The sequence below is a fragment of the Hyla sarda genome, unplaced genomic scaffold (genome assembly GCF_029499605.1).
Source record: "Hyla sarda isolate aHylSar1 unplaced genomic scaffold, aHylSar1.hap1 scaffold_142, whole genome shotgun sequence".
In the NCBI taxonomy this organism is placed as follows: domain Eukaryota; kingdom Metazoa; phylum Chordata; class Amphibia; order Anura; family Hylidae; genus Hyla; species Hyla sarda.
The window spans coordinates 175,817-187,934 of NW_026608050.1; the positions used below are offsets into that span (position 1 = coordinate 175,817).

General features: G+C 46.1%; 5 non-coding genes across 5 annotated transcripts; all 5 read left to right on the forward strand.

Moving 5' to 3' along the window:
* Positions 1–964: 964 nt before the first annotated feature.
* On the forward strand, positions 965–1,155 carry LOC130307085 (U2 spliceosomal RNA). Its single transcript, XR_008856300.1, has one exon. It is a non-coding gene; the product is annotated as a U2 spliceosomal RNA (small nuclear RNA).
* Positions 1,156–3,238: 2,083 nt separating this feature from the next.
* On the forward strand, positions 3,239–3,429 carry LOC130307086 (U2 spliceosomal RNA). The gene has a single exon (XR_008856301.1). It is a non-coding gene; the product is annotated as a U2 spliceosomal RNA (small nuclear RNA).
* A 2,092-nt stretch (positions 3,430–5,521) lies between these two features.
* Positions 5,522–5,712, forward strand: LOC130307087 (U2 spliceosomal RNA). The gene has a single exon (XR_008856302.1). It is a non-coding gene; the product is annotated as a U2 spliceosomal RNA (small nuclear RNA).
* A 2,098-nt stretch (positions 5,713–7,810) lies between these two features.
* On the forward strand, positions 7,811–8,001 carry LOC130307077 (U2 spliceosomal RNA). The gene has a single exon (XR_008856292.1). It is a non-coding gene; the product is annotated as a U2 spliceosomal RNA (small nuclear RNA).
* Positions 8,002–10,083: 2,082 nt separating this feature from the next.
* LOC130307088 (U2 spliceosomal RNA) lies at positions 10,084–10,274 on the forward strand. Its single transcript, XR_008856303.1, has one exon. It is a non-coding gene; the product is annotated as a U2 spliceosomal RNA (small nuclear RNA).
* Positions 10,275–12,118: the final 1,844 nt, after the last annotated feature.

Genomic DNA, 12,118 nt, shown 5'->3' on the forward strand with positions numbered 1-12,118 from the left:
GAAGGGAAAAAAAGGTGGAAATGGGTTTAAAAGTGATTTCGGCGGAGAATATATATATATATATATATATATATATATATATATATATATATGCGCACACACACACATAGATATAAACGTATTCTCCGTTGAGATATTGCAGCCGCTGCTGTGTCCAGGCCCAGGAGCCTTAGCACTGTGCTGTGATGTCACTCAATACCACTGACATCACTAGGTGTAAACAACATCTCTCCTTTGCTGTGTATGTGACTATGGAGCTGTTTGGTGATGTCGTCTATTACGGCCTTCATAGAAGCAACAGGAGATTGTTGCATCCATCTTGAACCCTCAGAACTACAGTGCTATGATGTCACTCACTTCCACAGGCCTTGCAGAGTGTAAACAACAACAACCCAGCTTTGTTGTGTATGTAACCATAGGGATTTGTGATGTCACCTAGAACCTTCACAGCAGCGACAGCTTTATGAGGAGCATCAGCACTGCTCTGCCTGAGCAGAACCATCACCGCCATAGGTTGTCAAATAACCCGGATTTAACCCACACAGGTAAGTCCAATGGGGTGCAGGCATGTCCTCTATGCTTACAGCTTCCCGTGGGTGTTGGTTTGATACCGTTTGGGGACAGCCAAGGAGGCATCTGCAGGCAACAAAGGTAGGTGTGTGCTTGTGTGTGTGTTTCCTATGCAGATCCTAAGCCCAGTGTCACATGCAAGTAGGAGGAGTAAGAAGGGTTCCTGGCAAATCCGGGTTATGGATTGCATTTAAAAAGGCCCCGTGGGAGTGCAATGGGCCCCTGTCTTGCTGCTTAGCAATAATGGTATGGGTTTAGGTTCTGCTGTGTGTACTGGTGGTTGACTGCCCCCCAGCCCAGAGTGTGCATGGAAAATTGTCTGGCAGCCTCCCTGACAGCAAGCAGTGATAGTGCCCATGAAGGGGACCTTGTTGGGCCCGCCCCTTTCACGGTTATCGCTTCTCGGCCTTTTGGCTAAGATCAAGTGTAGTATCTGTTCTTATCAGTTTAATATCTGATACGTCCCCTATCTGGGGACCATATATTAAATGGATTTTTGAGAACGGGGGCCGATTTCGAAGCTTGCTTCCGTCGCCCTATGCATTGACCCGATATGGCAGTATCTTCGGGTACAGTGCACCACCCCCTTACAGGGTTAAAAAGAAAGATTCCTACTTTCATTGCTACCTGCTTGCTGGCTAGCCAGCTAGCCAGCCCTGTGGGCCTTGCTGCTGCTGCAGCCAAAAAACAAAAGGTGGTGCTGCTGCTGCTTCTGCTGCTTCTGCTTCTGCTTGTGTCTGGCCCCTGTTGGAGCGTCCAGGCACAGGACTTCTGCTGCTGCTGACTAAATGGCCTCCTTAATTGGATCATTTGAGTAGCCAGCACACCTGTGCAGGTAGGGCATGACATGATAGGCAGCTGCCTTGATAGCGGGTGGGTGCTGAATGTTCCTAATTGACAAAATAAGATTAATGCTTATGAAGAAATATAAAATCTCATCCCTTCCCCAATATCGCGCCACACCCCTACCCCTTAATTCCCTGGTTGAACTTGATGGACATATGTCTTTTTTCGACCGTACTAACTATGTAACTATGTAACATAACATGGGGGGGGGGGGGGTCTCCTGGCTGTTCACACAGGTGTGTCATTGCTGTACATTGACCATGCATTGCTTCTGTGGTATTGCAAAGGCAAAGACAAATGCTTCCAGCCATCCATTGCACTAATGGATTCATCAGCTGGCTGTCTATGTCCCGCATCAATATAGACCAAAGTACAGAGGGTTAGGCTATGCTATTGTGCACCTACCTGATGCATCAGAAGGTGCGAGGCCCTTGCTAAATTCTGTGCACAGACTTTGAGATCTATGCTTTAGACTGTATCTAAACCTGCTCCAACATGGACTGACATTCTGGCCTACTTTCAGCCGATGCGACTTGTCTGTCGCTGAACAGTCGCTTTTTATGTATTCAGCACCTATGTATAATGTTGTAAAAATGCTCTAGAAGCTAAAGTCGCAGAAATGTCACACATATTTGGCCTGCAACTTTCTGTGCGACAAATTCAGACAGGAAAAATCAGTATAAATCCTTAGAAAATTATCCCCCAGTGTCTCCATCTGCTGGCGGTATTGAATAAGCATTGCTGCACTGATGGGGTATGCATTAGACGAAAAAAAAGAAGAAAAAGAAGAATAATACGCCCAGAAAAGAGGCGAAAAGGAGAAAAACGTAAAAAAACGTGAAAAAAAAGTAAGAGGAAGAGAAGGGAAAAAAAGGTGGAAATGGGTTTAAAAGTGATTTCGGCGGAGAATATATATATATATATATATATATATATATATATATATATATGCGCACACACACACATAGATATAAACGTATTCTCCGTTGAGATATTGCAGCCGCTGCTGTGTCCAGGCCCAGGAGCCTTAGCACTGTGCTGTGATGTCACTCAATACCACTGACATCACTAGGTGTAAACAACATCTCTCCTTTGCTGTGTATGTGACTATGGAGCTGTTTGGTGATGTCGTCTATTACGGCCTTCATAGAAGCAACAGGAGATTGTTGCATCCATCTTGAACCCTCAGAACTACAGTGCTATGATGTCACTCACTTCCACAGGCCTTGCAGAGTGTAAACAACAACAACCCAGCTTTGTTGTGTATGTAACCATAGGGATTTGTGATGTCACCTAGAACCTTCACAGCAGCGACAGCTTTATGAGGAGCATCAGCACTGCTCTGCCTGAGCAGAACCATCACCGCCATAGGTTGTCAAATAACCCGGATTTAACCCACACAGGTAAGTCCAATGGGGTGCAGGCATGTCCTCTATGCTTACAGCTTCCCGTGGGTGTTGGTTTGATACCGTTTGGGGACAGCCAAGGAGGCATCTGCAGGCAACAAAGGTAGGTGTGTGCTTGTGTGTGTGTTTCCTATGCAGATCCTAAGCCCAGTGTCACATGCAAGTAGGAGGAGTAAGAAGGGTTCCTGGCAAATCCGGGTTATGGATTGCATTTAAAAAGGCCCCGTGGGAGTGCAATGGGCCCCTGTCTTGCTGCTTAGCAATAATGGTATGGGTTTAGGTTCTGCTGTGTGTACTGGTGGTTGACTGCCCCCCAGCCCAGAGTGTGCATGGAAAATTGTCTGGCAGCCTCCCTGACAGCAAGCAGTGATAGTGCCCATGAAGGGGACCTTGTTGGGCCCGCCCCTTTCACGGTTATCGCTTCTCGGCCTTTTGGCTAAGATCAAGTGTAGTATCTGTTCTTATCAGTTTAATATCTGATACGTCCCCTATCTGGGGACCATATATTAAATGGATTTTTGAGAACGGGGGCCGATTTCGAAGCTTGCTTCCGTCGCCCTATGCATTGACCCGATATGGCAGTATCTTCGGGTACAGTGCACCACCCCCTTACAGGGTTAAAAAGAAAGATTCCTACTTTCATTGCTACCTGCTTGCTGGCTAGCCAGCTAGCCAGCCCTGTGGGCCTTGCTGCTGCTGCAGCCAAAAAACAAAAGGTGGTGCTGCTGCTGCTTCTGCTGCTTCTGCTTCTGCTTGTGTCTGGCCCCTGTTGGAGCGTCCAGGCACAGGACTTCTGCTGCTGCTGACTAAATGGCCTCCTTAATTGGATCATTTGAGTAGCCAGCACACCTGTGCAGGTAGGGCATGACATGATAGGCAGCTGCCTTGATAGCGGGTGGGTGCTGAATGTTCCTAATTGACAAAATAAGATTAATGCTTATGAAGAAATATAAAATCTCATCCCTTCCCCAATATCGCGCCACACCCCTACCCCTTAATTCCCTGGTTGAACTTGATGGACATATGTCTTTTTTCGACCGTACTAACTATGTAACTATGTAACATAACATGGGGGGGGGGGGGGGGGGGAGTCTCCTGGCTGTTCACACAGGTGTGTCATTGCTGTACATTGACCATGCATTGCTTCTGTGGTATTGCAAAGGCAAAGACAAATGCTTCCAGCCATCCATTGCACTAATGGATTGGTCATCAGCTGGCTGTCTATGTCCCGCATCAATATAGACCAAAGTACAGAGGGTTAGGCTATGCTATTGTGCACCTACCTGATGCATCAGAAGGTGCGAGGCCCTTGCTAAATTCTGTGCACAGACTTTGAGATCTATGCTTTAGACTGTATCTAAACCTGCTCCAACATGGACTGACATTCTGGCCTACTTTCAGCCGATGCGACTTGTCTGTCGCTGAACAGTCGCTTTTTATGTATTCAGCACCTATGTATAATGTTGTAAAAATGCTCTAGAAGCTAAAGTCGCAGAAATGTCACACATATTTGGCCTGCAACTTTCTGTGCGACAAATTCAGACAGGAAAAATCAGTATAAATCCTTAGAAAATTATCCCCCAGTGTCTCCATCTGCTGGCGGTATTGAATAAGCATTGCTGCACTGATGGGGTATGCATTAGACGAAAAAAAAGAAGAAAAAGAAGAATAATACGCCCAGAAAAGAGGCGAAAAGGAGAAAAACGTAAAAAAACGTGAAAAAAAAGTAAGAGGAAGAGAAGGGAAAAAAAGGTGGAAATGGGTTTAAAAGTGATTTCGGCGGAGAAATATATATATATATATATATATATATATATATATATATATGCGCACACACACACATAGATATAAACGTATTCTCCGTTGAGATATTGCAGCCGCTGCTGTGTCCAGGCCCAGGAGCCTTAGCACTGTGCTGTGATGTCACTCAATACCACTGACATCACTAGGTGTAAACAACATCTCTCCTTTGCTGTGTATGTGACTATGGAGCTGTTTGGTGATGTCGTCTATTACGGCCTTCATAGAAGCAACAGGAGATTGTTGCATCCATCTTGAACCCTCAGAACTACAGTGCTATGATGTCACTCACTTTCACAGGCCTTGCAGAGTGTAAACAACAACAACCCAGCTTTGTTGTGTATGTAACCATAGGGATTTGTGATGTCACCTAGAACCTTCACAGCAGCGACAGCTTTATGAGGAGCATCAGCACTGCTCTGCCTGAGCAGAACCATCACCGCCATAGGTTGTCAAATAACCCGGATTTAACCCACACAGGTAAGTCCAATGGGGTGCAGGCATGTCCTCTATGCTTACAGCTTCCCGTGGGTGTTGGTTTGATACCGTTTGGGGACAGCCAAGGAGGCATCTGCAGGCAACAAAGGTAGGTGTGTGCTTGTGTGTGTGTTTCCTATGCAGATCCTAAGCCCAGTGTCACATGCAAGTAGGAGGAGTAAGAAGGGTTCCTGGCAAATCCGGGTTATGGATTGCATTTAAAAAGGCCCCGTGGGAGTGCAATGGGCCCCTGTCTTGCTGCTTAGCAATAATGGTATGGGTTTAGGTTCTGCTGTGTGTACTGGTGGTTGACTGCCCCCCAGCCCAGAGTGTGCATGGAAAATTGTCTGGCAGCCTCCCTGACAGCAAGCAGTGATAGTGCCCATGAAGGGGACCTTGTTGGGCCCGCCCCTTTCACGGTTATCGCTTCTCGGCCTTTTGGCTAAGATCAAGTGTAGTATCTGTTCTTATCAGTTTAATATCTGATACGTCCCCTATCTGGGGACCATATATTAAATGGATTTTTGAGAACGGGGGCCGATTTCGAAGCTTGCTTCCGTCGCCCTATGCATTGACCCGATATGGCAGTATCTTCGGGTACAGTGCACCACCCCCTTACAGGGTTAAAAAGAAAGATTCCTACTTTCATTGCTACCTGCTTGCTGGCTAGCCAGCTAGCCAGCCCTGTGGGCCTTGCTGCTGCTGCAGCCAAAAAACAAAAGGTGGTGCTGCTGCTGCTTCTGCTGCTTCTGCTTCTGCTTGTGTCTGGCCCCTGTTGGAGCGTCCAGGCACAGGACTTCTGCTGCTGCTGACTAAATGGCCTCCTTAATTGGATCATTTGAGTAGCCAGCACACCTGTGCAGGTAGGGCATGACATGATAGGCAGCTGCCTTGATAGCGGGTGGGTGCTGAATGTTCCTAATTGACAAAATAAGATTAATGCTTATGAAGAAATATAAAATCTCATCCCTTCCCCAATATCGCGCCACACCCCTACCCCTTAATTCCCTGGTTGAACTTGATGGACATATGTCTTTTTTCGACCGTACTAACTATGTAACTATGTAACATAACATGGGGGGGGGGGGGGGGGAGTCTCCTGGCTGTTCACACAGGTGTGTCATTGCTGTACATTGACCATGCATTGCTTCTGTGGTATTGCAAAGGCAAAGACAAATGCTTCCAGCCATCCATTGCACTAATGGATTGGTCATCAGCTGGCTGTCTATGTCCCGCATCAATATAGACCAAAGTACAGAGGGTTAGGCTATGCTATTGTGCACCTACCTGATGCATCAGAAGGTGCGAGGCCCTTGCTAAATTCTGTGCACAGACTTTGAGATCTATGCTTTAGACTGTATCTAAACATACTCCAACATGGACTGACATTCTGGCCTACTTTCAGCCGATGCGACTTGTCTGTCGCTGAACAGTCGCTTTTTATGTATTCAGCACCTATGTATAATGTTGTAAAAATGCTCTAGAAGCTAAAGTCGCAGAAATGTCACACATATTTGGCCTGCAACTTTCTGTGCGACAAATTCAGACAGGAAAAATCAGTATAAATCCTTAGAAAATTATCCCCCAGTGTCTCCATCTGCTGGCGGTATTGAATAAGCATTGCTGCACTGATGGGGTATGCATTAGACGAAAAAAAAGAAGAAAAAGAAGAATAATACGCCCAGAAAAGAGGCGAAAAGGAGAAAAACGTAAAAAAACGTGAAAAAAAAGTAAGAGGAAGAGAAGGGAAAAAAAGGTGGAAATGGGTTTAAAAGTGATTTCGGCGGAGAAATATATATATATATATATATATATATATATATATATATATATATATATGCGCACACACACACAAAGATATAAACGTATTCTCCGTTGAGATATTGCAGCCGCTGCTGTGTCCAGGCCCAGGAGCCTTAGCACTGTGCTGTGATGTCACTCAATACCACTGACATCACTAGGTGTAAACAACATCTCTCCTTTGCTGTGTATGTGACTATGGAGCTGTTTGGTGATGTCGTCTATTACGGCCTTCATAGAAGCAACAGGAGATTGTTGCATCCATCTTGAACCCTCAGAACTACAGTGCTATGATGTCACTCACTTCCACAGGCCTTGCAGAGTGTAAACAACAACAACCCAGCTTTGTTGTGTATGTAACCATAGGGATTTGTGATGTCACCTAGAACCTTCACAGCAGCGACAGCTTTATGAGGAGCATCAGCACTGCTCTGCCTGAGCAGAACCATCACCGCCATAGGTTGTCAAATAACCCGGATTTAACCCACACAGGTAAGTCCAATGGGGTGCAGGCATGTCCTCTATGCTTACAGCTTCCCGTGGGTGTTGGTTTGATACCGTTTGGGGACAGCCAAGGAGGCATCTGCAGGCAACAAAGGTAGGTGTGTGCTTGTGTGTGTGTTTCCTATGCAGATCCTAAGCCCAGTGTCACATGCAAGTAGGAGGAGTAAGAAGGGTTCCTGGCAAATCCGGGTTATGGATTGCATTTAAAAAGGCCCCGTGGGAGTGCAATGGGCCCCTGTCTTGCTGCTTAGCAATAATGGTATGGGTTTAGGTTCTGCTGTGTGTACTGGTGGTTGACTGCCCCCCAGCCCAGAGTGTGCATGGAAAATTGTCTGGCAGCCTCCCTGACAGCAAGCAGTGATAGTGCCCATGAAGGGGACCTTGTTGGGCCCGCCCCTTTCACGGTTATCGCTTCTCGGCCTTTTGGCTAAGATCAAGTGTAGTATCTGTTCTTATCAGTTTAATATCTGATACGTCCCCTATCTGGGGACCATATATTAAATGGATTTTTGAGAACGGGGGCCGATTTCGAAGCTTGCTTCTGTCGCCCTATGCATTGACCCGATATGGCAGTATCTTCGGGTACAGTGCACCACCCCCTTACAGGGTTAAAAAGAAAGATTCCTACTTTCATTGCTACCTGCTTGCTGGCTAGCCAGCTAGCCAGCCCTGTGGGCCTTGCTGCTGCTGCAGCCAAAAAACAAAAGGTGGTGCTGCTGCTGCTTCTGCTGCTTCTGCTTCTGCTTGTGTCTGGCCCCTGTTGGAGCGTCCAGGCACAGGACTTCTGCTGCTGCTGACTAAATGGCCTCCTTAATTGGATCATTTGAGTAGCCAGCACACCTGTGCAGGTAGGGCATGACATGATAGGCAGCTGCCTTGATAGCGGGTGGGTGCTGAATGTTCCTAATTGACAAAATAAGATTAATGCTTATGAAGAAATATAAAATCTCATCCCTTCCCCAATATCGCGCCACACCCCTACCCCTTAATTCCCTGGTTGAACTTGATGGACATATGTCTTTTTTCGACCGTACTAACTATGTAACTATGTAACATAACATGGGGGGGGGGGTCTCCTGGCTGTTCACACAGGTGTGTCATTGCTGTACATTGACCATGCATTGCTTCTGTGGTATTGCAAAGGCAAAGACAAATGCTTCCAGCCATCCATTGCACTAATGGATTGGTCATCAGCTGGCTGTCTATGTCCCGCATCAATATAGACCAAAGTACAGAGGGTTAGGCTATGCTATTGTGCACCTACCTGATGCATCAGAAGGTGCGAGGCCCTTGCTAAATTCTGTGCACAGACTTTGAGATCTATGCTTTAGACTGTATCTAAACCTGCTCCAACATGGACTGACATTCTGGCCTACTTTCAGCCGATGCGACTTGTCTGTCGCTGAACAGTCGCTTTTTATGTATTCAGCACCTATGTATAATGTTGTAAAAATGCTCTAGAAGCTAAAGTCGCAGAAATGTCACACATATTTGGCCTGCAACTTTCTGTGCGACAAATTCAGACAGGAAAAATCAGTATAAATCCTTAGAAAATTATCCCCCAGTGTCTCCATCTGCTGGCGGTATTGAATAAGCATTGCTGCACTGATGGGGTATGCATTAGACGGAAAAAAAGAAGAAAAAGAAGAATAATACGCCCAGAAAAGAGGCGAAAAGGAGAAAAACGTAAAAAAACTTGAAAAAAAAGTAAGAGGAAGAGAAGGGAAAAAAAGGTGGAAATGGGTTTAAAAGTGATTTCGGCGGAGAAATATATATATATATATATATATATATATATATATATATATGCGCACACACACACATAGATATAAACGTATTCTCCGTTGAGATATTGCAGCCGCTGCTGTGTCCAGGCCCAGGAGCCTTAGCACTGTGCTGTGATGTCACTCAATACCACTGACATCACTAGGTGTAAACAACATCTCTCCTTTGCTGTGTATGTGACTATGGAGCTGTTTGGTGATGTCGTCTATTACGGCCTTCATAGAAGCAACAGGAGATTGTTGCATCCATCTTGAACCCTCAGAACTACAGTGCTATGATGTCACTCACTTCCACAGGCCTTGCAGAGTGTAAACAACAACAACCCAGCTTTGTTGTGTATGTAACCATAGGGATTTGTGATGTCACCTAGAACCTTCACAGCAGCGACAGCTTTATGAGGAGCATCAGCACTGCTCTGCCTGAGCAGAACCATCACCGCCATAGGTTGTCAAATAACCCGGATTTAACCCACACAGGTAAGTCCAATGGGGTGCAGGCATGTCCTCTATGCTTACAGCTTCCCGTGGGTGTTGGTTTGATACCGTTTGGGGACAGCCAAGGAGGCATCTGCAGGCAACAAAGGTAGGTGTGTGCTTGTGTGTGTGTTTCCTATGCAGATCCTAAGCCCAGTGTCACATGCAAGTAGGAGGAGTAAGAAGGGTTCCTGGCAAATCCGGGTTATGGATTGCATTTAAAAAGGCCCCGTGGGAGTGCAATGGGCCCCTGTCTTGCTGCTTAGCAATAATGGTATGGGTTTAGGTTCTGCTGTGTGTACTGGTGGTTGACTGCCCCCCAGCCCAGAGTGTGCATGGAAAATTGTCTGGCAGCCTCCCTGACAGCAAGCAGTGATAGTGCCCATGAAGGGGACCTTGTTGGGCCCGCCCCTTTCACGGTTATCGCTTCTCGGCCTTTTGGCTAAGATCAAGTGTAGTATCTGTTCTTATCAGTTTAATATCTGATACGTCCCCTATCTGGGGACCATATATTAAATGGATTTTTGAGAACGGGGGCCGATTTCGAAGCTTGCTTCCGTCGCCCTATGCATTGACCCGATATGGCAGTATCTTCGGGTACAGTGCACCACCCCCTTACAGGGTTAAAAAGAAAGATTCCTACTTTCATTGCTACCTGCTTGCTGGCTAGCCAGCTAGCCAGCCCTGTGGGCCTTGCTGCTGCTGCAGCCAAAAAACAAAAGGTGGTGCTGCTGCTGCTGCTTCTGCTGCTTCTGCTTCTGCTTGTGTCTGGCCCCTGTTGGAGCGTCCAGGCACAGGACTTCTGCTGCTGCTGACTAAATGGCCTCCTTAATTGGATCATTTGAGTAGCCAGCACACCTGTGCAGGTAGGGCATGACATGATAGGCAGCTGCCTTGATAGCGGGTGGGTGCTGAATGTTCCTAATTGACAAAATAAGATTAATGCTTATGAAGAAATATAAAATCTCATCCCTTCCCCAATATCGCGCCACACCCCTACCCCTTAATTCCCTGGTTGAACTTGATGGACATATGTCTTTTTTCGACCGTACTAACTATGTAACTATGTAACATAACATGGGGGGGGGGGGGTCTCCTGGCTGTTCACACAGGTGTGTCATTGCTGTACATTGACCATGCATTGCTTCTGTGGTATTGCAAAGGCAAAGACAAATGCTTCCAGCCATCCATTGCACTAATGGATTGGTCATCAGCTGGCTGTCTATGTCCCGCATCAATATAGACCAAAGTACAGAGGGTTAGGCTATGCTATTGTGCACCTACCTGATGCATCAGAAGGTGCGAGGCCCTTGCTAAATTCTGTGCACAGACTTTGAGATCTATGCTTTAGACTGTATCTAAACCTGCTCCAACATGGACTGACATTCTGGCCTACTTTCAGCCGATGCGACTTGTCTGTCGCTGAACAGTCGCTTTTTATGTATTCAGCACCTATGTATAATGTTGTAAAAATGCTCTAGAAGCTAAAGTCGCAGAAATGTCACACATATTTGGCCTGCAACTTTCTGTGCGACAAATTCAGACAGGAAAAATCAGTATAAATCCTTAGAAAATTATCCCCCAGTGTCTCCATCTGCTGGCGGTATTGAATAAGCATTGCTGCACTGATGGGGTATGCATTAGACGAAAAAAAAGAAGAAAAAGAAGAATAATACGCCCAGAAAAGAGGCGAAAAGGAGAAAAACGTAAAAAAAACGTGAAAAAAAAGTAAGAGGAAGAGAAGGGAAAAAAAGGTGGAAATGGGTTTAAAAGTGATTTCGGCGGAGAAATATATATATATATATATATATATATATATATATATATATATATATGCGCACACACACACATAGATATAAACGTATTCTCCGTTGAGATATTGCAGCCGCTGCTGTGTCCAGGCCCAGGAGCCTTAGCACTGTGCTGTGATGTCACTCAATACCACTGACATCACTAGGTGTAAACAACATCTCTCCTTTGCTGTGTATGTGACTATGGAGCTGTTTGGTGATGTCGTCTATTACGGCCTTCATAGAAGCAACAGGAGATTGTTGCATCCATCTTGAACCCTCAGAACTACAGTGCTATGATGTCACTCACTTCCACAGGCCTTGCAGAGTGTAAACAACAACAACCCAGCTTTGTTGTGTATGTAACCATAGGGATTTGTGATGTCACCTAGAACCTTCACAGCAGCGACAGCTTTATGAGGAGCATCAGCACTGCTCTGCCTGAGCAGAACCATCACCGCCATAGGTTGTCAAATAACCCGGATTTAACCCACACAGGTAAGTCCAATGGGGTGCAGGCATGTCCTCTATGCTTACAGCTTCCCGTGGGTGTTGGTTTGATACCGTTTGGGGACAGCCAAGGAGGCATCTGCAGGCAACAAAGGTAGGTGTGTGCTTGTGTGTGTGTTTCCTATGCAGATCCTAAGCCCAGTGTCACATGCAAGTA